The following is a 26,686-nucleotide window of genomic DNA, read 5'->3' as shown; positions in this document are numbered from 1 at the left end:
TAATAGATGACTGAGTGTGTCACTAGTGACTTAATATAATGAAATGAGAGACATGTTTTCATACAGGATTTGCAGGTTCCCATGTATTATAATTACATTTGTAGTATTTTTCTAAACAGTACTCAAATAAAAGACATTGTATGCACAGTAAACAAGGGGAGTGCATGAAATCACTCTACTCGGAACTAGAACAATAACTAGCACAAACCCCGTCTGCTTCATCTACATATTCCTCCATATGTCTTCTCAAAGTAATCAGAAAAGTTACATCAAAGTAGCTGAGAAGTGTGTGCAAACTGCCATACAACACAGACACCGTCAGTCTGGTTGTGCCATGCCCATACATCACCCACATACTAAGCCTTGATGCCCCAATAACTCTCCAGATTCTGTGCTATTTTTGGCAGTCACAATAGAGTTTATGTTGCAAAATGAACAAATATTGGTTATGGTTGTGTTAAGTTCCCAGTTTTAAAGCCTAGCATTAGCCAAAACCTTTTAATTAGACTAAAAGTATACATGTAGCATAGTTATCAAGGCATTCAGCAAACCCTCTTTATCCAACAGTCTGTTCTAGTGTCATTCACATTTCTAAGCCTGGGCAGAGTGACAAAAAATTTCTGCCGCACTACGTGGAATTCCGAGAGCACCGGAGTGCATTAGGGTCATGCCGTTTGCAGTGATTTTGAGCGCCGGGTGTTTGTACTGTGCTGTAAAATCATCGCGAACGTCACAATGTGCAGAGCAAGAGGGTGCAGCTTCCTTTCTGCTGCTCATGTACATTTTCTACCTGAGTGGCAGCTTTCTCACTGTGAACGAAAGGTCTCTCAAAGTGAGTGGTAGCGACCTTCCATGACTACTTGCATTGAGAATTCCAACTGCCCGCATTGAGAAATCTCGCCAGGAGGTTGATTTTCCTAGCTCGTGCTCGCCCACTAGACCTTGGCGAGCGAGGAAATATCTTGCAGGGCGGTAGATTTTCCTTTGACGTTGACGAGCACGAGTGAGGAAAAAACCTCCACTCTGCGGTGGGGAGTTTTTGGGAACTCTCCGTGCTCTGCGGAATGTGGAGTACGGAAAACTCTGCAAACTCTGTGAAAGGAGCGGAGTTCACCACCCAGGGTTACACATTTCCTTCTACCCACTATAGCAGCATACAGCATGGGACAATGGGTCAGCCTATTTCAGCAATTAGCTCATTTCACTGTGAGTTCAACTTTCTGTGTTAGGGTTTGTGCACAGCAAAGAGCATGGCCCCTCTCATTGCACTAGTGGTCTCTGTAATAGCTCTCTTTAAACATACTACTGAAAGCCTTTCTTGTTATCTCAGCCCCTCCCTAAGACTTCTGTGTATGTTGCTCAATGTATTCACAAGTTTGGACATTGCTGTCTTGTTTGCACATTGGACCTTGCTTTTACCAAGGCTTATTTAGAAAACATTGGACCTTGCTTTTACCAAGGCTTATTTAGAACACTCCTCTCTAGGCCATGTGTTACTTCAACTCATTAGCATAAGAACTGAAGCTCTGCACACCTGCTTGTGAGAACCACACCCAGTTCTTCGAACCACACCCAGTTCTCCGAACCACACCCAGCTCTTCGAACCACACCCAGCCCTGTCTATAAAAGGCAGCCCCTGAGCCTCACCCAGTGCTTGTGCTCGTCTACCTCCCACTTACCTGAGAACAGATCCTTCGGCGCTGGCACTCTTGCTCTTTCCAGACCTTCATTGACTTCAACAGACGCGGCTTCTGGCTCTTCCTTCTTCTGGTTTCCGGCTACTTCTTGTCTCAGCCCCTCTTCTGTCCACTGCAATCGACCTGCAAAAGAGAAAGAGGTCAAGGTTAGACTGATCAGTATCCCTTTTCAGCAACAAGTAAGTGCAAAACCTTTTATTACCTGAAAGAACTTTATCGGCGATTTCTGGATTCATGTAAAGACAATTTGGAACAAGATATCTCCCACGAACTTTGTGGTTCAAACCCTTTTTTACAAGAATACTTTGTGGAACATTTTGAAATAAACATTGTTTTACATGGAACTTTTTTAAGAATCGAGCAGAGGAAACCATTGTCAGCAAGGCAAACAGTAAATCAAGGACTTGCACAAATTACCTGCTTTATTTTGATGTAAAAGTACAGTATGTGTTTTATAAAAAGACTGGAAATGTGTGAAAAGTGAGTTTGCTATTAAGAATTTAGGCTTTAGTTATATTAAGGTGAATGTTAGACGTTGGTAATTCTGATAATGATATTCGTTTGATTTTACAGAAGTTTTACAATAATAGAAAGCACATCCCAGAACAGTAACAAATTCCAAACCTGGAAGCTTGAGAACAGGATCCAAGAGGTACTTTTAGAAGAGAATTTCTAATAAGATTAAGGTTTAGTGAGGAACACATTTAGGGATAGGTTGCACTTATCTGTTCTTTGTTTATGTTTCATTAGGCACCAGTTTCTACAGAAGTCAGAGAGGGCAGCAGATTTTAGCAGCTCTTCTACAGTGGAAACGCAAGAACGGTGTTGTCTCTCTTTTTTTTATTTTATCCACTTCCCCCTTCCCTTGAGCTTCTGGTTCTTAGTGCACTGTTTTAAAACTAGTGTGCTGGAACAAGCAGTTTCATAGTGGGGTAGGACTGTCTTCAACCTCCATCAGAACTGAACAGAAACTCAGGTGAGCTGGGCTTTGACATTCTGCTCTTTGAAAAGGAGCAAATTCACTCACAAAGTAGTTGCCTTCAGGGGCTACCCTGGAAGATTTTCTTTTGGGACTAAATAAGTGTTTTGGCTTTTAGCCAATTCTTTTTAGGTTTCGCCTATTATCATTCGCTTGCGAATGTAATAGGCGAAAATTCAAGTGCTCAATCGACTCGTCAAACCACTGCGAATTTTCCACAGTGCATGTGAGTCACGTGACCACAAAAGCGGGTCACGTGACCACACAAGCACTCGCATCTCCCTAATCCACCTGCCACACTTCTCCTCCCCACGCTCGCATTCCCACCCCCCCCACCAGGCTCTCCCGCCCCCATCCGGCTTCCCTCCGCGCATTTTCCTAATCCGCCTGCCTGCCACACTTCTCCTCCCCTCGCTCGCATTCCCGCCCCCCCACCAGGCTCTCCCGCCCCCATCCGGCTTCCCTCCGGCCAAAGCTTCAGTTGCGACTCTGTAATGTTGAAGGCAGCTCCAACAAGCTTCAAATGGACAGGCAATGAGTGCACATAACCTAAATTAAGAATATCCTTACCATTTCCAACTGCTCATGTTCTACCTAATTAATTTAACACAGTCTCTAGATTGCCTCTTGCTTTAACCCTTGCTTACTATCTGTCTGCACGGTTGCCTTTTGCTGCCCTCTCCATTTGAATCAATGTGCTCATTGCCAATTTGTGCTTGAACCAATTATGCTGGGAGGGGGATCAGGCCGTAGAACGTGAGTGAATTATCCAAAATAGACACAAAAAATGAATCTAATTAATTGCTCCCAAAGGCCTTCTTGTTTTTCTTCCCCTACTAACTCTTCCTTTTCGCATTTTCTTAGTTCCTGTACTCTCCCTCCCTACCCGCGGCCTGCTGTCTACCCCGGACTTACTTGGGCTGCCCCACCCCCGGCCCGGCCTTCTTTCTAGCTATTGTAAACGTCCGTGCGACGCTCTGTCCCTGCGAAGCTCTCTCTGGTAGACGCATTCTCTCACCCCCACCATTTCTGCCTCCAGTCTCTGTCTGCTTTGTTCGCCTTGCGCCCTCTTCCTGCCCTGCCCCCCCACCAAGCTCTCCCGCCCCCATCCGGCTTCCCTCCGCGCATCTTCCTAATCCGCCTGCCTGCCACACTTCTCCTCCCCTCGCTCGCATTCCCGCCCCCCAACCAGGCTCTCCCGCCCCCATCCGGCTTCCCTCCGGCTAAAGCTTCAGTTGCGACTCTGTAACGTTGAAGGCAGCTCCAACAAGCTTCAAATGGACAGGCAATGAGTGCACATAACCTAAATTAAGAATATCCTTACAATTTCCAACTGCTCATGTTCTACCTAATTAATTTAACACAGTCTCTAGATTGCCTCTTGCTTTAACCCTTGCTTACTCTCTGTCTGCACGGTTGCCTTTTGCTGCCCTCTCCATTTGAATCAATGTGCTCATTGCCAATTTGTGCTTGAACCAATTCTGCTGGGAGGGGGATCAGGCCGTAGAACGTGAGTGAATTATCCAAAATAGACACAAAAAATGCATCTAATTAATTGCTCGCAAAGGCCTTCTTGTTTTTCTTCCCCTACTAACTCTTCTTTTTTGCATTTTCTTAGTTCCTGTACTCTACCTCCCTACCCGCGGCCTGCTGTCTACCCCGGACTTACTTGGCCTGCCCCATCCCTGGCCCGGCCCTCTTTCTAGCTATTGTTAACGTCCGTGCGACGCTCTGTCCCTGCGAAGCTCTCTCTGGTAGACGCATTCTCTCACCCCCACCATTTCTGCCTCCAGTCTCTGTCCGCTTTGTTTGCCTTGCGCCCTCTTCCTGCCAAGCTGTCCCCGCGGCACCATTCACTCACCCTGTCTCTTAGAAAGTGATTAACTGCCCGGCAGAGTTCAGAGCAGGGCCTAGGCCAGCGGACGCGGAGGGGGCGGCGACCATTCTTGGCGAACGGTTTTATGTGCGCGGATATTTACACATCTAATTACAGAACTCGCCTGGGCCTACATCTACTGGAATTTTGTTCCTCGGACTGATTAGCGCATTTGGAAAGTTGGAGCTATTGGTTTTGTAAATGACATTTTATATTTATATATCGTTATTGGCATTGTCAATAACAATATATAAATATAAAATGTCATTTACAAAACCAATAGCTCCAACTTTCCAAATGCGAAACCTATTGGCAACGCCAGTGCTTGTTTTATACAGGTAAAGCTCTTCCAACAATAAAATTTAAACAAACATGTCAAAACAAATCCAGTGCTGACAAAGCCAAAATCTGCCAATTAACACCAGACATATTGGCCATGTCAGTGTTCGTTACAAATGTCCTGGGAAAGACAGCCAATAACATGAAAGGTTTATATATAACTTCTACATTAACCACTAACCATGGTTCTCAGAATAGTGTTCTAGTCACCATAAAGTGCTTCAATGTCTCACCAGAGGTAGTCAGAGGTGTATAAATGCAAATACAATACAATACTGCTAGATGTGATACTCTTAGCGTGGTATTCCCTCAAACATTTTACCTCCACTCCTGTGTGCTTAATTTGTTTTTGTTGGTTTAAGGGCTATGTGCACATTACCACTTCTAACCAGTGCTAAAGTGCTTATGCTTTCTCTGCCAAACATGGTAAAATTAGTCTACACCTAATTTTCACATTTAATGTTCTTGTAAGTGCCTAGTAGATGGGACTACAAATACCCGAGGTCTGTAAATGAAATGCTACTAGTGGAACTGCAGCACTCAATGTGCCACCCACATGAGCAGCCCTTTAAATCATGTCTCAGGCCTGCTACTGCAACCTGTAGCGCAGTTTTAACAGCCATTTCTACCTGGCACAATAAACCTTTTGCCATGCCTAACCTTCCATTTTAATACTTATAAGTCACCCATTCGTTGGTCCCTATGTTGCTCGTGAGGCAGTGTGAATTGCATTTACAAAGTAGGACATGTGTTTTTAAGCTTTACATGTCCTGATAGTGAAAAACCCCAAACTTTGTCCTACCCCTCCCATATGATAACAGTTGGATGGATTACCTTTAGACATTCAATAAGTGATAACTTTTGTTTGGAAGCCGAAATGTTTAGAAGGGCTTATAGGACAGGGTGCATTGTATTTAAAAAGAAGGACATGTGTACTTAAGCCTTACATGTTCTGGCAGTGAAAAAGTCCTAAGGCCGTTTTTTACTGCTGTAAGGTCTATATATGATGTTGATTAACCCGGGGTTACCTTATTATATTTAATTAGTCCTATCTTTGCATAAGAAGTAGATAGGGATATTGTGTATGCACTCAAATTAATTGTAATTTAAAATCTGCTTTAAAAGTAAAGATGAAGTTAGAATTCTGAAAATGTCACTTTTAGAAAGTTGGTATTTTCTTGTCCCAGCCATTTGTACCTTCTTCTCATCATCATCATCATCATCAAGGAATCTTTATTTCGGTATTTTGGCATAAAAGAATGCAGGTTAAAACAATATACAAAAATAATGATAAAATTGATTGAAATAAACACAATACAATATTGATCAAATCAGTCATGGAAATGTAGCACGATTTCGATATGACAGTCACATTAGAATAAGCACCATATTAATAAAATCATTCATGATGGAGCGGTAAAATTCATTAAGATAGACACAGTATTGTAAAATCGTTCATGGAAGAATGATACATGATTACAGTATATCAAAGGAGCCTTAACATCCATTAGCAGTCAATCGTCTGCGCTTAGTCCACATAGCTAGCAGGAACCGAGAGACTGCAAATACAATGTGACTAGAGGTATCAGTTTTTAAAATTCTAAAAGCATATGTACACTGTACGAAACCCAAGTTTTTGCATAAAGGAACTAGCCAGTACTTCCTGGGTTTGCTGTATGCTGGGCAAAAGAAGAGTACATGAAGTTCTTCTTCGGAAGTACAGCTACACCCTGGACATGTTTTGCTAGTAGAGGCTGACCATTTGCTCGTAAAAGCTCTTAAGGGTAAAGTACCATATATCCATTGTAAATAAAGTTTCCTCGATGCAATAGGATAGATAACATCCAGAAAATCCTCGAAGGAGTAAAAATCTTTGAATATTAAAAAAGAAGTAGTCAGGGTGCCGGCATGGGGGATGGACAGAGCAGCAGAGAGTTTTTCATTGACAAAAGTCCTGGTGAGCGACTTGAGTGAGACCTCATGGCAGGTCCTTTCCGGATCATACCACAGGGCAGGCAATCCCAATCTTAAAAATTCCTGCTTTAAAGACATAAGCCACGGTATTTTTGCTGCACTATAATGATATAATATTTCCTTCAGTTCTAGCCTATAATTCAGCAGCTCTGGCGTTATCCAAAGCCTGTGCCAGAACCTAAGGGGTTTAAGTGCTAATTCGACTTCGATAGGTCTCAGCCCCAAATCCAACCTTAAGGGTAAAAGCGGGGTGCATTGTGGGAGTGCCAAGAGCTGTCTAATAAATTTATTTTCCGTTTTGGTGATTTCAGGCCTACAGGAATGGCCCCACAACTCCCCCCATACAGGATTGCAGCCCTCGCCTGGGTCTTATAAATCTCCAACGGGGGTTTGATGGGTTTGAATGTCGATGTGTTGGAGAGCTTGAGGATTCCCCCCGCAAGCTGGGCCAGTTTCATTTGTGAGTTTACTTGTTGGGGGCCCCATGACAGGTTTTCATTTATGGTTACCCCCAAGTACTCAAAGGTCGTTACCCTTTCTAGACGCACTCTGCCCAGACTGGGATTCGGACGGGTGGATGCCGGTGGATTGAAGATCATGAATTTCGTTTTCTCAACGTTTATCTCCAAACCACGGCATCTACAGAAATCCTCAAAACCATCCAGCACACGCTGTATCCCCACTTTGAAAGCAGCAGGATGTTGTCAGCGAACATAATCGCCGGCACCCTGCTGCCTGCCAACCTCAGCGCGTCATTATTAGGTACACCATCCAGATGAGCAATTACGTCGTTTACGTAAAGGCAGAACAGGGTAGGTGCTAGTACGCACCCCTGCCTCACCCCTCTACTTACAGTGAACCTGGATGATAGAGCCCCATTCCTTCCGCATCTTACCTGTGCGAAGTTCCCCTCGTGCAACCTCATCAACACGTTCAGGAGTTTTTGTGGGACACCCATTTTCTGGAGCACGGACCACAGTTTTCCGCGGGGCACTAAGTCAAAAGCGGAACTGAGGTCCACAAACACCATGTAGAGGCTGCCACCCTCTATCTTCGTCGTTTTCCAGTATAGTAATATTAGGCGGAAGATTTGATCCCTGGTGGAAGTGTTCCTCCTGAACCCCGCTTGATATGGGCTGAGGAATGCGTGCTCCACCAACCAGTCCTGAAGGCGGTCTAAAATCAGCCGTGCAAAAATGTTCGGCGGGACATCGATGAGGCTAATTGGCCTGTAGTTGACCGGGAGCAGGGGAGAGCCCTTCTTAAAAATTGGGACTATCTCTGCTCCCAGCCAAGTACAGGGAACCTCCATGCCCCGCAGTACTGCATTGAAGATTATACGAAGGTAGGGGCCCCAAATCCTAGGCTGGTGTTTAAAGAGGTTTCCCGGGAGTTTGTCGAGGCCCGGGGCTTTTCCCACTGGGAGATTAGTTATTGCAAGACATACTTCCTCTAGAGAAAATTCTAAATCGTCGTGCTGGTCAGGTGTCGGTGGAGGAACCGAAAAACTTTCCGCGCCTGGATCTACTGAGTAAAGGGCCTTGAAGGGATCTTCCCAGACTTTTGCCTCAATGTTAGGTTCAATGGCAGATTTTGGTTCTCCGCTGCCCGTACTGACTATTGCCTAAAATCTGCGAGCATCCCTGGAATCTAGGGCACAGGATAGATTTGTCCATTTATCAAGGTCCCACTCTCGCTTGGCATGTTTCATGATTTCTTTGTACTGGGTGCGCATAGCACGGATGAGGGGTTTATTGCTGCCAAGCTTTAAGGCCTGAACCAGCTCTGACTTGGGCGTTCGACATGCAGCATTATACCAGGTAGATACAGGAGCCCTCTTTCTCCGATTAAACACCTGTGGATAAGACCCTCGTGTAAGGTGGAGAGTAGGTTCATGTGCAGAGCCTGTATCTTTTCATTAAAGTCTGAAAGGGGAGGTTGAGTGGTTAAGGCATCAACCTCCATCAACAAGGGAAGAATTGAGTTGTATAGTTTAGATAGTTCTTCTGGGGACGCCACTATCTTTTCCCACTTGACCCTGCGTCTATTATTTGTTAGGATTATCTTGTCTCCTACATCTTCCTGGTCTCCCACTACTTCCCCTCCTGGTCCAGGGAAAACCATCTCCAGGCTTAGGGCGTTGTGATCGCTGTCAACCCTAGTAATTACCTTGAAATTAATGACCTTAGACCACAGCCGCGTTTCAACCATAATATAGTCAAGGCGCGACTCCTGTCCTGTTTTATTGAAGGTACACCTTGATGGAGTATCAGAGGGAGTGCGGCTGTTACAGGCCCTAATGGAATGGTTTAAAGTTAGGGCCGTAATCTGAATCGCTAAAGGGGACCATGTCCTGGGTATTGGAGATTGGCTTGGGGGTATCACCCAGTGATCGTCCTCTGCCATAAGAGCACCTTCGGTTTTCCCCTGAAGGGGCTCGTAATGACAGTTCAGATCGCCAGCTAGCAGGAGACGAACGTCTCTAGTAATAGTGTGTAGAAAAAGCGACAGCTCTTCAATGGTGGAGGACTCACTCGATATGCTTACTGGTCGTGAATAAACATTCACGATAGCAAGCTTGAAGAAGTTTGGCCACTTCAGGACAACACATTGAACGTCATCCGAGTGGGTATTCACAATCTCGGCCGTGCAGCCCAGATGCAAACCAACCCAGATGGTAAGGCCCCCTGACGGTCGCCCTTCGCCCCCCAACGAGCTGGTACATGGAATGAGGAAAATCCTACTCTAAGTTGTTCATCCCTCGCCCAGGTCTCTTGAAAGAGGCAGATTTCGGTCTTATCCACAAAGGAACCCCACTCTGGACAGGACAATTTGTTGGGTAGGTCTGCCACGTTCCAAGATAATAATGTCAGGGATTTTGGATTGCTGGCATTAGGGCGGGTGAAATCGCTCCCCAACAGGACACTTTCCCTTGCAGGTTGACAAAGGGGTTCCAGTAAACAACCCTGCATGATTCTACTGGATGGAACATCACCATATCCTGTAGAAGTCCCCTGGATGAAAGATTGGGGATCTGGGATAACACTAGGCAATTGGCCAGACGTTAACTCAACAACTCCCCCAAGATTGCCATGCATTTCCACCTGGCTATGCTGTAGTCAATTGACCATTTCCAATCCACTGAACCTATTTTGGGTGCGTATTTGGCTCGGTGAGTGCGGTTCCACAAACCTACCCCTCTCAACCCTACCCGCACCTCGGTGCTCTACCAAGGTCCATCCACCTTCTATATTGGGCGGATAGGTTGGGGGATAAAAATATGACAGTGGGAGGGGTTGGATAGTAGCCCCAGGGCTATGGTACCTCCAATTACAAATGTGCTCCACAGTCTGTGGGTCCTTGAAATTTACCAGCACGCAATCACCAATAATGGTTTTTGGCCTGTGCCCCACCCAAGATAACCTGCGCACCATCAGTATTTCCCTGGTAATGTGGCGAGGGAGTCGTCTGTTTTTGTTAAGCCAATCCGAGACTTTATTTTTTAGGGACCTAAATGATTTCAGACTCGGATAACTTATTTCGGGAACCTCTGTGAGGACTACCAGATACGGACTTGATTCTGGCAGCCAGTCAATTATACACTCTCCAGAAGGGTCAATAGCTGGTAAAACCCGACCGCCCTCTTTAGGCTGTCTTGAGATACCCACCCTTGAAATGTTTGTAGATATGTCCACAGGTACAGGAGGGTTTGCAATGGGTGGTTTAGGAATGTGCGGTTCTACTGGGGTGGTAGGTTTTTGTGATACAATCCCCCCCATAACAATATTCAATTGTGCGCTACCCGGATGCAACACATTTGACTTCAAACTGTCCACAGTTTCTAGTGTATTTAGTTCGATCTTGGAGAGCTGCTGTTCAATCCGCAGGAGTCTTGCTTCAAGTGGTTGAAGCGAGGATTTTAATAGTATGCACAGTTTTGCGAAGAGGGAGTCCTCCACTGCCGGGGTTTCCTGAATAGAATCATCCACACCTGGAGAAGTTATTCCTGGACAGGTTACAGGCAGTGGTGGTAAAACATGTGTGTCCGTGCAATTTAAGGCATCTGACCCCTTTTGCTTACATGTTATGTCACTGTTACCGGTACCTTTGGCAAATTTGGACTTCCTGCCTCCAGTGACAGTGCCAGCCCCCCTCTTCCTCTTGGGCATCGCCCCCTCGCGTCTCTCCTTCAGTTGCCGAGTATTGGGTCTTTCGGGAGAGCTAGCCGTGGTTGACACAATGGTAGTATTTGTAGCTTCTATCAATTGGAGCAGCTCAGCTGGGGCAATATGGCCCGGGTCCTGGAAAATCGGTGGACTGTGTACAATCGCAGGAACGACAATTGTATTTGCTCGCATAACGGATTCTGGTGTACGAGCGTTAGCAAGGTGGCCCAGGGAGGATTTTTTTGCGAGAGCTAGATCTTGGGAAACTCATTGCTCCATTAGAATTATCCCCTGATCAATGACAGAGTTGGCTCTAATTATAAAGTTATCCAGTGTCCCTGTTAAGTTCCCGCTTGAAGTTACTGCCTTACTCCAGCTTTCGCGCGCTGCCATATTACAGAGCTTCACCCAGGTAGGTACTTACAAATCTTCCTGGTGGATGGAAAGTATAGTAAGCCAGATGATAGAGGGGTGGCCTGGTCCGGTCTCCTCCGGGCTATAACGGGCTTAAACGGGCCTGCCCTTGGCCCGGGCTTTGCCCGGCTCGTCCGGCGAGCATCCCGCGTCGCGGGAGATCACAGTCAGTTAAATACTCTTGATGACGGTGGCGAGGAGAGGGGCTGCCGGTCACGTTCTCTGCCCCCGCTGGATACTGGGGCTTGAAGTCTTCACGAGTCTGCCCCCGCTGTTGCACCAAGTCCGCCGCTTCCACGATGCCTTTACATCCAACCCGTTTGGGACTTTATCCTTCCAGCACGCAGGTGTACCAGCAAGAGGGAGAGATCACACACCTTTTAACTCTCTAAAGGTGTTTGCGGTACAGGCTGTTGGGTCGGTTATTGTGGTCTCAGTGTGCAGGAGGACCGCGTGAGGTCAAATCTGATAATGGGCAGGCCTCGCAGCCTAGTATCCTGGGTCACATGCCTGTGAAGGATTCTGCTGTTAAGGTTTGTGTATTGCCTCCAGATAGTAGCACAAAAGGGATTTGGGTGAAGATGGGACTTCTTGGTAGGATAAGTGGGAGGGTGTGTACCCAGCCCCACTTACTCTTCAAAGTGCTTTGCCTCCTGCACACACAAAGTAGCCTGACACCAGGCCTGCCTGCATTGTGTCATCCCCAGACAGTTTGGAGCCTTGGTAGAGGAAGTAGAAGACCATTTGAGGACCAGATGTGGGAGAAATGTTATGATATGTTATATAGATTTGTTGACAGCACTTGTCACCCACCAGGGTATCCAGGTGCTGAGCATGTGAGTAGGAGTCAGGACAAGCCTATATCGGGCCGTGTATTCATAGGACTGGGAGGTTAAATTAAAAGTCAGGTCTTCAGCTTCTTTTGGAATTTGGGCCGCAAAGAGGAGGTCCTGATGTGCTGGGGGAGGTCATTCCAGGTCATGGCAGTGAAGCATGAAAATTAACAACCTCTGTTTCTCCTTCTGTGGATGAGCTGGGTGAGTGAGAGTGATGCTGAGTGCTGTTGACTTCTGGGTTAGTAGAAGTGTAGGCGTTGATGGAGGGGAGTTGGCCTTATTAACTAGCACGGTCGTCCTCAAATCTGGGGAACTGGGTTCGAGTCTAGGCAACGACGCTGAACATCCTGTGATTCTGGGCAAATCAATTAATCTCCCCGTGCCTAACAAAAAAAATCAAAAAATGATTGTGTCCTCATGTAACGCAACTGGTGCTATGTAAAGTGCTCTGATACCCGATTCAGGTCAAGTTTGCGCTATATAAAACTCCATAAAATAAAAAAATAAAAAATAAAAGTTTGAGGCTGGCAGGTGCTATGTTGTGAAGAGCCTTCAGTGCTTGGATGAGAAGCTTAAACTGACTGTGTTTCTGGATAGGGAGCCAAATGATCTCCATAATAGGACAGCGAGACATCCCCACATAAATTCTGACAAAAGTTATAAATATTAGACCTCCAGAGTCACTCATCAGAACTCTCTTAGATCTGTCGAAGTTACAGAGAAGGACTGTCCTGCTACCAGATAGCTGCCTTGCTGTCTGAGAATGAAGACTGGATCTGCTTGCCTTGTGGCTAACCAGAGTAATTCCAATGTTTAGTTGGCTGAACTCCTGTGTGAGCTACAGGGGCAAAACAAGCTTCAGGGGTCTCAGTGCAACTGCCCAGGTGACTTGCTGCAAGTGGAACTGCAACTAAATCTGCCTGAGCCCTGTTGGCCTCCACTGGAGTGAGTCCCTGGTTCCCAAGAGGTGCCTTTCCAGGCCCTGGACTCTTGGCTGGCAACAGAGTATAGTTCTCCTCAAGAAAAGGTGAAAATCCTGAAGCTGGGCTCAGGGTTGGATTGGGATTCAAAATCGGCATGCTAAAAAAAAAAAGAGGCCAACATTTGCATATTGCCTTTCCACAAAACACTGCTTCGGTGAAACTGTATAAAAGGGGGCTTAAAAAATGCATGGATTCGTTTAGACTGGTGAAACACACCTGAAAAGAAGTGAGGCCACTTTTGCTCAGGCCCCCTGCCCCATGCTCCGCTCAATATGCATACATTAATGGGCCGGCCCAGCAAGAGAAAGGGAGTGACACCTCTGCTGATTGATAAAAGGGAGGTAATGGATGCCCATCTGCCTCCATAAAGGCCACTATGGTGGCATCCAAACAACGCAGAAACCACCCAAATCAGCCCCCTCAGGCTGCTCAAAAAAGCAGCCCACAGCTGGAATTCGGAGACCAGCCCCTTGGGCATTGCCCGAGTGCCCGCATTACCAATCCGATCCTGGCTGGGCTCCTCGCGACCGCGAGCGGGCCCATTTCTGCCAAGACTCTGATGACCGCTGTTCAACTTCTGCTAAGGTTTGTCCCTGGTGGATTTATATCACCGATAAGAAAATCAAAATACAACAGTTTGGTACTACACGGATCTACCTGAATGCGGGTTATGTATGAAAAATGATAAAGCTGCTGCATTAAAAGCAGATGTCACTTATGGCCATTTCCATATCTGGCCCATTTCAGATCTCTAGCAAATTGACAAGACATGAAATGTATACTGCTCAAACTTCTGAACAGATCGACGGTCATAAACGAGACAAGAGGCAAACTCCAGCCATTCACACCTTTAAGCATGTAGCTCCACAGTACACCCTTATTATGAGGCGTTTGCTGTTTTTGACATGTTTGAGATAACGCCGGGGTGTTACACATCTGTAATTATCCCGCCGAGCGTTCTCGTTGATTGATGAGCCATTAACAGGGACCACATTCCGCGCGCTGCAGCATCCGCCCCACTGGCGTGCTAAGAAACTGCAGATATTTTGCACTTTCAAAGCAGCTTTTTTTCTGGCCTGTCAGTGTCCTAACAGATGTGCAGTCCTTAGACTGAAGCTGGGTGATATCACAAGGCAGCTATGCTAGAGGCTGCGTACAACAACGTGTAAAGCTAGAATCTTGTAAACCACTGCGATCCAGCGAGGTCAGTTCCATGTGTGAACTAAGAACGACCACAGGGACGCCATATTGCAGCTGAGTTATTCGATCTTGCTTCTACCTGGACCACATGAATGTTTACATCGTGCATTGAGACGAGACATAAAATGTATCCTTTTCTAACACACCCATAAATAACACTCATATCCGATAGCCAAGCAGCCGACCCAAACTAACACGGTTGCAGGAAAGCCTATAACACCTGCATACCAGGTAAAATAAGTTGAGAGTACATTGTTCTTCAATGAAAGGAAGTTGTATTGTAGGTTTAGTAAACAAGGTAATAGGTTAACATTTGGGCGATCCAAAGTCAGCGAATAGAGATACAAGCTGAACTGGCTGCTGGCTTGATGAATTAACAAGCAACCAAGACCATATACAAGGGGTGCAATACTTAAAACACCTTCAGATGGGTATGCCTGGCTTCGGAAGACCAGTATTTCAGCCGAGCTTTGCTCCCACTGAATATGAAGTTGACACATGCTCACCCCCAGGTGCTCCGTCTTGTAACTGTCACAGGGAATGCGGGGTCACTGTCTCTGGCCAATGATTGCTGAGGCATCGCCAAGAAGGCCTCTCTTCTGGGCACAATCTCTTGGTTCATTATGAATGCTAAAACTGTTATTTGTCCTGTAGATCTGCCTGAAACACATACAACTGTGTATCTATCACGAACATTAAAAATCATAAACAGCCAGCGCATTAACCATCTCCTCATAGGGGGAAGCGGGGGAATGGGTTTGGCTGCAAACAGGCACTGGAAGTTAAGCGCCCTGACCCCACCCCGGGTATGACCTAACAGCAGGATGGTGAAGGAGGTCCTAAATGCGGCCGTTCCTATCTTCCCCAGCCCCCGCTGAGCCTCCCTGGAAGAGGAGTGGCAAGGAGGAGTACAGGCCCGAGATTTATTTATTTATTTATTTATGCGTTTTTATATAGCGCGGACTTTACCCGAAGCCGTCAGAGCGCTTCACAAAAGGAATTATTAAAAAAAAAAAAAAAGATTATGTGTGTCCCTTAAGGCAGGGGCAGCCGCACACACTGTCTTCGTATTACAGTCCATCTTACCATCTTTTTAGATGACAATGTGACGTTTCTATGAATTCAACATCACACAATGACATTTTCCCAACATTTACACAATATTTTTCTATAAACAGGAGTTATGCTTTTCTCTGTTTTCACTCATAGCAACCAAAAACAGATCATTGTACTTATCTCTCAGTAGTTCAGATGAATAGCAGAACATGCAGGGCTGTCAAAGGCGGAGAAAAGACCAACAGTCACAACTTATTTGCACGCCTGACATCAGTACTTTTAAAAGTGTAAGTAGAGTTGCCCCGCAGCACGTTCTTTTTTAAGTTCCACATGCAATTGAAAAATGTAAGTGTACTTTTATTGATGCCCATGGACCTTTTGTCCTAGAGGACAGTTTTGTTGAAAACATTTGACACAGAAATATGTGAATAAGCCGATTTGTTTCTTGCGAACAGAATGTGCCAAACATTTTCTCACAATGATGGACATGCACACAATGTTGCTACAAACTTTACTGTGCAGAAAATCTGAACGGTAATCTGTGTAGGGTAAATTTCACAAAGAAAAGATTTCCAAACGGGAAGATTTACTTAATAGGCAGAAATATTTTAGCCCAATTTTTTTAATACACTTTGAAGCGAACGAACTAGAAGTGCTTGCAGGCACAATTTTCTGACTTGCTTCCCAGGTGTGAAGTTGGAGACACAATGTCCTCTACTCTGCAGAGTGCTGCTGTGGAACAGTAGCCATGGAAGATTGTACTAACTTTAAGGACAAAAGTTCAAATTTTATTAAAGACACAGAAGCAAGTATTGTACTTTAAATTTTGCTTGGAAGTAAATAGCAGCCAGTTCAAACAGAGAAAAGAATACAAACCCTAGCATATCTGGGTAGAGAAACTACAAAAACAACAACTAACCATGCATAGCAAATTTACATATAATTACGAACCCTTCCTTGTTGCACAGCAGAGCTAATTTCCAGAAAAGTAGGCAAATCAGCATGCAGTACAGTCCACATAATGTCATAGATGGTAAATGCCAGTTGTGTGGGAAGTCATCCCCCGTTCAACACACAAGTGGTGGAATAAGTGTAGATGGAAATAGTATAAAAAGAGAATTGTGTAATAACAAAAGCCAAAAGAAGGTATGGAGTCAGATAATAACGACATAGCGGAGGTGGTGTAAGAAATTGGGTTTTTAGTTGACTGGGTCCAACCATGGTCAAGCAGCAACCACAATCCACGTCAGGGTGAGGCACAAGTTGACCCTAAATTAACATGTGCTGAACACTTTGGTAGCTTGGCACAGTGCAGTCAGGCTTATATTAGAAGCAATGTGTAAAGTATTTGTGCAACACTTCAAACAGTGATGAAGTGAAAAATCCACACAAAAAAGATTCCACACCAAGTTAGAAAAATAGAGTTTGCCTTAATATATAAAATAAGGCAAAAAACAAAGCACCAACTGTGGATATCTGGTTTCACCAAACTGGGACAAAGTCAGAAGTTCAGGCCAACTGCGATGGAACAAGAGCCAGCAAAAGGGACCCAGTTAGGCCCTCTGAACAAAGTGCCTTACATTGTGGTTCGCAGAGTGTCGCGAGGATCCGTGTCGAAAATGTGCCACACAGCCAGAGCGGTGCATCAGTTCCAAGATGCAGAGAGGCTGAGATACGAGACCCTGCAATGTCATCGAGGATCCCAACGACGAGGGCGAATCGAAGTCTGGCAGTGAGGATATGTTGCACAGTTGAGGCAATGCGTCAGTTCTGAAGAGCTGCAAGGCTGCGATGAGGAGTCAGGTATTGTCGTTGAGGCTGTCTTTGACGAAGAATGAAAGAGCCTGCACCGAGAATGCATTGCACAGTGACAGTTCCAATGGGCTGCTATGCGGTGCAGGTCTTTGCAGGGAGACCAGTATACGCAGCAGGGGCAATGCTTCAGTTCTGCTTGGGTTTGCACCAAGCAGCAGAGGAGATGCTTTGTTTTGCTGGATCCACAGAGGTTGGTCGAGCATCTGCGTTCCGTGCTGGATTCCGGTCGGACGGCGGCACTATTGTTATTAGATCTCAGTGCCGCCTTCGACACGGTCTCGCACGGGATTCTGATTCGGCGTCTTGAGGAGGTGGGCGTTTCTGGCTCCGCCTTGCACTGGTTTCGATCCTTCCTTACGGATAGGTCATTCCAGGTGGCGATCCCGCCCGGTAAGTCGTCATCCTACCCGTTAGACCAGGGAGTCCCACAGGGGTCATCACTGAGTCCCACCCTTTTCAATCTGTATGTGAGACCGTTGGCTGCGGTCGTCAAGCGGTGGGGCCTGACCATGGTCTCTTACGCAGATGACACGCAGCTGGCGGTCACACTGAGTGGGGACTCAGACCTGGAGGCTCCCAGGTTCTGTGATGGTCTGCGGGAAGTGGCTAACTGGATGAATTTCAACTGTCTCCAGTTAAACACCAAGAAGACGGAGATTATGGTGGTTGGTAAACAGGTGGCTTTGTGGGGTGACAAATGGTGGCCTTCGGAGTTGGGTGTGACTCCCCTCCCAGCGGCAGAGATAAAAAACGTGGGGGTGTGGCTTGATCCTTCTCTGAGTTTCATCTGTCATACCAAGAAGGTGGCGCTTCTTGCTATGGCATCATCAGAGGACTTCGACCCTTCCTCAAATTCTTTGAAGCACCCACAAGACAGCTGGTTGTCCAAGCATCAGTGCTGTCCTGGCTGGACTATGCCAGCTCCCTACTGGCGGGGGTTAACCAGTCAGAATTTCTGCGGCTCCAGCGGGTTCAAAACGCTGCGGCCCGACTGGTGACAGGTCTGCCTAGGCGGTGCTCGGTGTCCAATGCCCTGCGCTCTCACCACTGGCTCCCTGTGCAGCAGAGGATTAGATTCAAGGTTCTCTGCCTTGCATTTAAAATCCTCAAGGGTACTTCCCCACAAATCTTGGAGAAACTGCTGATCCCCTATGTCCCCTCTCGCACTCTTAGATCGCTAGGCCAGAACTTAGCAGTGGTCCCGCGTTTTAAGTTGAGCAGAATTGGTGGCCGCTCCTTTCGAGTCCTGGCAGCGAGCTGGTGGAATTCTCTTCCTCCACAAATCCGGGCCATCGATGAGCTCCTTCAGTTTAGACGGGCTATCAAGACCTTTTTATTTGTTTAGCTCATCTGTTGTGTCTCTTCTCCTTTCTGTCTGCTTTTAATGCTGCGTTGTGTTTACCTTCTCAAAGCGCCAGGACGCCCCTTTGCTGGGGCAGCTGTGCGCGGTACAAATAAAAATAACATAACATAACTTTAGCCCACTATCAAGAGTCCAGGACTGGGGTGACGCCACTTGGCATGGTAAACTTGCAGGTGGCAGAGTCAAGATGCAGGTGCAAGATTGTTGGAAGCCTGTTGTTTGCCTGGGCTTCAGGTTAGGAGGCCAGGGAACTGGCCTTTGTAAACACTCTGGGTTTTTGGTTCAATAAATTCAGGATCCAGTCCTTTACTTCCTTGCAAGAGGGCAGCAGGCCAGCACAGCCGGGCAGCAGTTATTCAGAGCAGCAGTCTAGCAGATTGGCAGTCCTTCTTCCTAGAAGAGTTTCCACAGGTCCAGATGTATCCTGAAGAGTCGGTGTTTGAGTTCCAATATTTATATCCAGCTATCCCTTTGAAGAGGAGAGAAGCTTCTAGAGGCATGCATGTGAGGTGCACAGGTGCCCTGCCTTCCTGGGCCTGTCTCCAGACTAGCTACAGGGGCATGTAGCCCTTTGTGTGGAGTCAGGGCACAGCCCATTCAAGTGTAAATCCTCCCATTCTGCCAGTGACGGCCCATGAAGTTACGCCAAGACTCCTCATTGTATGTGGCTGTCTAGGAGGAAGACACAAAGCCCAACTCTCAGTCATGATACCCAGAGACAGGTTGCAGGCACCAAACGGCTAAGGCAGGAAAATGTCAACTGGCCCACTGTGACACTGGATTCAAGCTAGCCTGGCTGATGAGTGGTGATGCCTCAAACCGGTCCCAGGATGTTTGTTCCCGGTCCAGGGAGGACCAGGCTTGGCAGCTCGGGCTGGCCTGTTCCCATTAAGCAGAGGATAATTTGCATATGGCTGGGTCTAAACTGGGATGGCATGGTGAGCTAAAGAATGATGGACTTAACCCATGTCTCTTGACTGGGGATGAATGTTTGATTTGCTCTGCATTCCATCCATCATGTGTGTGTTTTCTGCTTTCAAGCCCTAAGTGTGCCAGGTATGCCCAGACTTGGGTCCGGGGCTCACTGTTCCATTCGATTCAAGCTAGCCTGGCTGATGAGGGGTGATGCCCCGAAACCGGTCCCAGGATGCATGTTTCCAGTCCAGGGTGAACCTGGCTTGGCAGTTCGGGCTAGACTGTTCCCATGAGGCACAGGGTTAAAACTGATTTCCATATGGCTGTGTCTAACCTGGGGTGGCATGGTGAGCAAAATAATGGTTGATTTAACCCAGTTCTCTTGACTGATGGTGAATGTTTGATTTGCTCTGCATTCCATCCATCATCTGTGTGTCTTTTACTTTCAAAAAGTGGTGTTTTCAAAATTCTATTTCAAAATCCAACTTCACTATAAGTTATATTTTTCATTACATTTCCAAAAACACCTAACATAAACAGGTTACCTGTTCCAATTTGGAAAATACACATGTAATAAGGTAACTCTAAAGTTAATCTATGGGAGAGGTAGACCGTGTAGTAGTGAAAAACGAATTTAAGAGTTTTGAACTACAAGGACATGTAAACCTTACTAGTACATGTCCAACCTTTTAAATACACTGCACCCTGCCCTCTGGGCTGTCCATGGCCCAACCCAGGAGTAACTTACATATATTAAAAGGAAGGTTTGGGCATGGTAAACTGTTTATTTTTCCAGGTCCAAGTGGTAGTTTAACGCTGCACACACACGGGCTGCAATGGCAGGCATGTGACATGTTTAGATTGCTGCAGGCCCACTAGCAGCAGCTATTTTCAAGACCCTGGACACATGTAGCACCACTTTACTAGGGACATACAAGTAAAGTAAAGATGGCAGTTGGGTATAAGTCAATCTTGTCATGTTTAAAGAAGAAAGCACAAGCACTTTAGCACTGGTTAGCAGTGGTAAGGTATGCAGAGTCCTAAGGCCGGCAGAAACGAAATCAGCACAAATAGGAGGTCTGAAGGCAAAAAGGTAGGGGTAAACCACACCAAGGATGCCAATTCTAACAGGTGGTACAATGCTTTCAGTGTGTCTTCTTAAGCTTAGTAATTTCATTCATTAGAACTATGAAAATCCTCATTTAATTTCCAGACCAGCAGCTCCTATTTACGGTTGTTTGAAGCATAAACACACTATTACAAACATGGAACAAGTTCGACATGGAATGCCTCAAATGTCGTTACTTTAGAACAAACTTCTGCTTTAGGACTGTCCTTGAGTTCCTTAACCTGGCCAATGGATGTGAAGTGTCTATTCAAATCAAAGGCATTGGATTTACCCCATCTGGTCAGAGTAGGAAAGAAAACTGTGCCATGAGCTTCCCAGAAACAAATCAGTAGCCTCTCTGCTCTCACTGAGATATTCTGATCAAGACACATTTCCCAAATAAGCAATTAGACCTGTTTTTCATGAGCATGTTTAATGCAAAGGAGCCAGCACGCAGCTCTAAAACATTTATATGTATATTTGACTCCAACACCACTTTCCTTCAATGGATAGTTCTCTGCCTTCGAGTCCCTTGTCCTAACAAACTAGCATATCACTCTAAAGTCAAAGTGCCTCATACTTATGCATTATTTTTCCGTACCAATTAAATAATGTAGAGGCAATAAGTGACTGCAATTATATTTTTCCTCATTGAAATGGGAAGTGATGTGTGGATTTTGGTGATTAGGTGAAAAAAATGTGCATGACCAGGTAATTCTGAGCCTTTTTTGTTTGGTAAAAAAATATATCACGTTGTCGAATAACCCATTATGTTTGATTGAAGGGTGAACTTTCTATTGACTGAGCTGTACAGAAAGTGGTATCCTCATAATGGGGCTGGAAATGCAAAGCAACCGACCTAATTCTTAAATCTTGACCATGACCTGTCAGATAGCCAGGATAGCACACACCTCTGATTTACTGCCTTATGCATATATAAGTCCAAACAAAGGACTGAGTATACAGGGGATATGATAAGATCCTCTAATATTACACTCCCATTACTGATTTTACTGATCGCTTGATATTGTTTTATGGATTTACACCTTTCTCAATTATATCTAAATGTGTACAGCCAAAGTACTGCTTTGGTTTGCATTGTATCAGTGTTTTCTCATTTGCTAAACGTTTTAAACATTTCAAGATTGCAAGAGAAAGTCAGTCATAAAGTCAAGGAATTCTAATATTAAAATTTAAGTTTGATTTTATTGAAAGAAGAAAGGAAGGGAAAGGGGAGAGAAAGGAAAAAACAGGGAATTGGATATGGTCATAAAATACATCTTAAGGGAGAACAATAGCAAATATAAAATACATAAAGGCAAATAAGCTATGCATTATAAGTTTGTACAAAGCAAATATAATGAGCTTGAAAATAACATGAACAAAATAAAAATATACAAAGCATACGTATCAAAGAATAACAACAGAGATGAAATTGAAATTTGAGGGAAAGGCAAGAGGAGATTCATGGTGGTTTGCGTACTTCAACAGTATCAGGGACCAAAGGTGATCTCACTAGAGCGGAGGAGGAAAGATACGTTACCAAAGGGAGCCAAATAGGATCTCCTTTAACTGCCAGGGAGATGGGGGATACATAGTTGGTGTCTAGGCGATGGTTAAAACAGACTGCATTCCACCAGGAGCGGTATGAAACATTCTGTAACCGGCGGGACAGGGATAGGCAGGAGACGTGTTTTTGTTATGATACCGCTAGGTTTTATTTGTTGCAAAAGAAAGTCTGTACAGGTTTTCCTGGGTACTGCTCTCCTGGGGGAACGGCTTCTTTCCCTGCGGCTCTTGGTGATCACCCCTTCTTCCCTGCTCCTTGTTAGCGTCCGTCTTCTCTCTATGCTTTCTGGCTCCGTCTTGCCCTCGGCTCTGCCGGTATGGAAAACAAGAGAGGTATATATCAGGACAGCTGCCTTTTGTACTAGTGCAAACCAGGGGGGGGGGTGAGGACAACCCAGTGCTCAAATCACGCTAGTGATGGTGAGGGATGTGAACTCCGTGCTCTTTAACAAAAAAAAGGGATTCAGGGATGGCTTTTGCGTTTTACCTTCCTCCCCACCCAACCTGCTATACGTGTACGCACCACTGTGAGCCACACCCCTCCAGGGGAGCGGCTGGGCGGCTCGTGGGATCGGTGGCCTCCTGGCTTCTGAGTGTCGTCCGCTCTCTGTCCGACCTCCTCCTCAGTTCTCTCTCGATCCTCCTCCTCACCGAGATAGGCTTCTGATGTTTCCGCCTCCACGCCTGCCGACGGTTCTCGCCTCTCCTCTCCCGATGCCGACGTCTCTCGCTGTCTTTCTCTGAATCTCCGTGCTTCTCTCCTCTCCACCTCCGTAGCCGATGCGTCTCGCCTCTCTCCTCCGGATAGCGAAGTCTCCCGCACCTTGTCCTCCTCCCACGTTTCGTCGCTGTCCTCCCTCTTGCTCCACGCCGCACCTCTCCTTCTGCTGACCGCTCCTCCGGTGTATAGACACACCTGCACCTGCTCTCCTTCGTCCTTTAAGGCGGAGTCGGACCCCGCCTCCACAGTCCCGCCGTACCAGTTAAAGGGGCTGATGTCTGTATCCTCCTCGTCACAGCTGTAACGCTCCTCGTACCTGTTCCATGAGGGAGGAGGCGGGGGCTGTGAAAACAAGAGGGAGGGGTCACAGGTTACAGTCTCGCCTGGGGGCACCAGGGGTACCCCCTTACATATTCACAGCTTGTTTCCAATTGGACGTGATAGTATGTAAAGCAGCAGCTAACAATAGGTCAATGAGCTGGTAATGGTGGGGAGAGTGAGGGAGGGCAGGCGAAAGAGAACCTAGAAAAAGGAGAGAAGAGGAGAGAGGAATCTGGAAAATCTTTTGTATTTGGGCCCAAACTAAATTCCAGAATTGGGATATAGGTGGACATTCAAACAACATGTGCTTTAGGTCTGTGGAAGCACAGGGGCAAGACCAACATGTAGAGGGAATCTCTGGTGAGAAGCAGGACAAAGCAAGAGGGGTGAGTAAAGTTCTAGTATAAATAAAGTATAAAGTTTGGGTAGTGTAAGCAGCTCTAGAGGTCTTATGGATTTTGGACCAGACTTTATCCCAGAGGTGCACCGGCCAATCCTGAGAGAGATCAGATTCCCACGCAATTTCGATTTTGGATTTTACTCTATCTATCGTATAGTGGAAAGAATTATAAAAGGAAGATGCAGAGGGAGCAGGAGAAGAGTCTATTAATGAAGTAGTGGACCGACGTTCCAAAGGGACATCATTGGAAGATGGTAATGACTGGAGATAGAGAATGAGAGCAGGGCGAAGCACATCGTATTGTGAGCAGGCACTAGAGGGTAGCGATAAAGAAGATTTGAGTTCCAAAAAGAGAGAGGAACAACACCATGTGAAAGCAGTTGAGCGATCCAACACAATCCTCGGGAATGCCAGACTCTCCAATAAATGGTGCGATTGCAAATTTTACGGAGTGAGTTATACCAGATAGGTTGTTTGTGAGGGGAAAGAAGTGAGGGATACGACGAGGATACGAAAGGATGAAAGAGAGTGCGGCAATGAGAAATAATAGGAGTGTGAATGCGAGTAGGGTAAGACGTAAAGGATAAGAGTTCACGAAAATTGAAAGGAGAGATAAAGGAGGATTCCATAGATAGCCAGATGGGAGGATGGAAGGGAATATCAGAAGAGAGCCATTGAGTCGTTTGTTTCAGAGAGTAGGCACGGTGATATTCTCTAAAATCAGGAAAACGAACACCAGCATGAGCCTTGTCTTTCCGTAAGGAGACGATAGCTATCCGAGGACGTCTACCATTCTATAAGAATTTTAAGAGTAAAGAGTCTATCTTCTTGAAATAATAAACAGGAATATACAGTGGGAGCATAGAAATAGTGTATAGAAGAAGAGGGGAGAGCATCATCTTTATAGAATTGAGCCGACCCCACCAGGACAAAAAGAGCGGATGCCAGCGCGAGATAGCAGCTTCCATTTTCTTAGAGATGTAAGCAAAATTCAACTTAAGAGTTTCTGAGATATTTAATTTTAGATGGTTGCCAGGAGAAGCCAGATTGCGCAAAAAGATGACTTTGACAGAGAGGATTTAAAGGGAGGATCTCACATTTATCGACGTTTAGACGGTAGCCTGAGACAGAAGAGAAAGAAGAGACTTGCTGAAGAAAGGGGGGAAGGGAAGAGAGAGGATCAGAACAATAAAAAAGGATATCGTCCACATCAACCGAAAGCTTGACCTTCCAGAGAACCAAAATGAAAGCCAGATATATTGTCATCTGACGAATCTTAGTAAGGAAGGGTTCTAAAGCTAAAACAAATAATAAAGGAGATCATGGGCAACCTTGACGGACACTTCTGTGGAGAGAAAAATAATCTGAGGACATACCATTAACAAAAATGGAGGCTTGGGGATTAGAATAGAGTAGGGAGATAATAGAAATGAATTTGGGAGGAATGCCAATCCAGCGGAGAGCTTGAAACATAAAGTCCCACCCAATCCTGTCAAAAGCTTTCTCCGCATCTAAGGATTTAGCTGCAAGAGGGAGATCCAGCGACGAAGCTCTGCTAAGAATGTTAAGGAAAACTCGTGATTTGTCGGAGGAAAGACGGCCTTTAACAAAACCGGATTGCTCAGGACCGATTAGATCCGGTAAGAGGGGATCCCTTCATAAAGCCAGAATCTTAGCCAGTATTTTATAATCTATGTTAACCAGGGAATTTGGGCGATAATTCTTACTAAGGGAATGGTCCTTATCTTCCTTGGGAATCAAACAAATTAAGGCCTGTTGAAAAGAACCGCTCGAAGACCCCGATGCATGAAAGGACTGAAATAAAAGTAGAAGTTTGGGGAGAAGGAGGGAGGCAAAGTGACTATAAAATTCGACGGTGAAGCCATCCGGACCTGGAGCTTTCCCTTGTCGTAATTTAGAGACAGCATGAGAAATGTCAGATAGCAATATGTCTAGGTCCAGGAAGTCAAGGTTGACGTGTGACGTCGGGGGAGAGGGAAGACACTGAAAATAAGAAAGAAGATCCGTAGAGGAAGGAACTTGTTCAGGGGTGTAGAGATTATCATAAAACTTGACAAATTCGGCAAGAATTTCTTTATCCTTAAACCCAGACTCACCAGAGGAGGTCCGAATAGATTCAATCTTTGTACGCTCTTTCCTAATTTTTAAGTAATTAGCAAGAAGTTTCCCCATCTTGTTTTTACCACCATAATATCGGGAGTTGCATTTTAATAGAGTGTTGGAGGCTGCTTCAGTCGTAAACTTGTTGAAGGAAACTTTCGCATCAATACGTTTTTTAAGGGAGGAATCTGAATTGGAAGAGTGGTAATCGAGTTCGAAGCATTTAATATCAGCCAGAATTTGAGCCAATTTGGCCTCCCTGAGTTTCTTCCGTTTTGCCACAAAATTGATGATAAAACCTCTAGAGGCAACTTTGAAGGAATCCCAAACCATAACAAAAGGAGAGCTAGAAGTGTGATTGAGGAGGAAAAATTCAGTAGCAAAGGTGTTAAATCCTAGCAGAAAGTGAGATCAAGAAGTAAAGCATTATTGAATCTCCATCTGCCTGAGTGGGGGGAAAACAGAAGAAGATCTAAGTCTACAAGGACAGGGGCATGGTCGGAGAGGAGAAATGGAGCCTATTTCAGAACGGATAGCATGCTGAGGTAGGAATTTGCTAAGAAAAATGTGATCAATTCGTGATTGGGATTGGTGGGGAGGGGAGAAAAAACTATACTCCCTAAGTTCGGGGTTACACAATCTCCATATATCAACTAACGCATTGTTCTGACAAATTGTGAATGCATCTTGAAGGGCACAAATTTGACTGCCGAGTGGCGATCTAGAAAGGGGTCCATTATTTGGTTGCAGTCCCCCCCGAGAAGAATGTAATCCCTAGAGAGGGAAGCTAGTTTATCAGAAATGAAGGGCCAAAAAGATCTGTCGATTCCAGT

This window comes from Lissotriton vulgaris, chromosome 8, assembly GCF_964263255.1.
Source record: "Lissotriton vulgaris chromosome 8, aLisVul1.2, whole genome shotgun sequence".
In the NCBI taxonomy this organism is placed as follows: Eukaryota; Metazoa; Chordata; class Amphibia; order Caudata; family Salamandridae; genus Lissotriton; species Lissotriton vulgaris.
Note: the sequence above shows the minus strand (reverse complement) of the source record.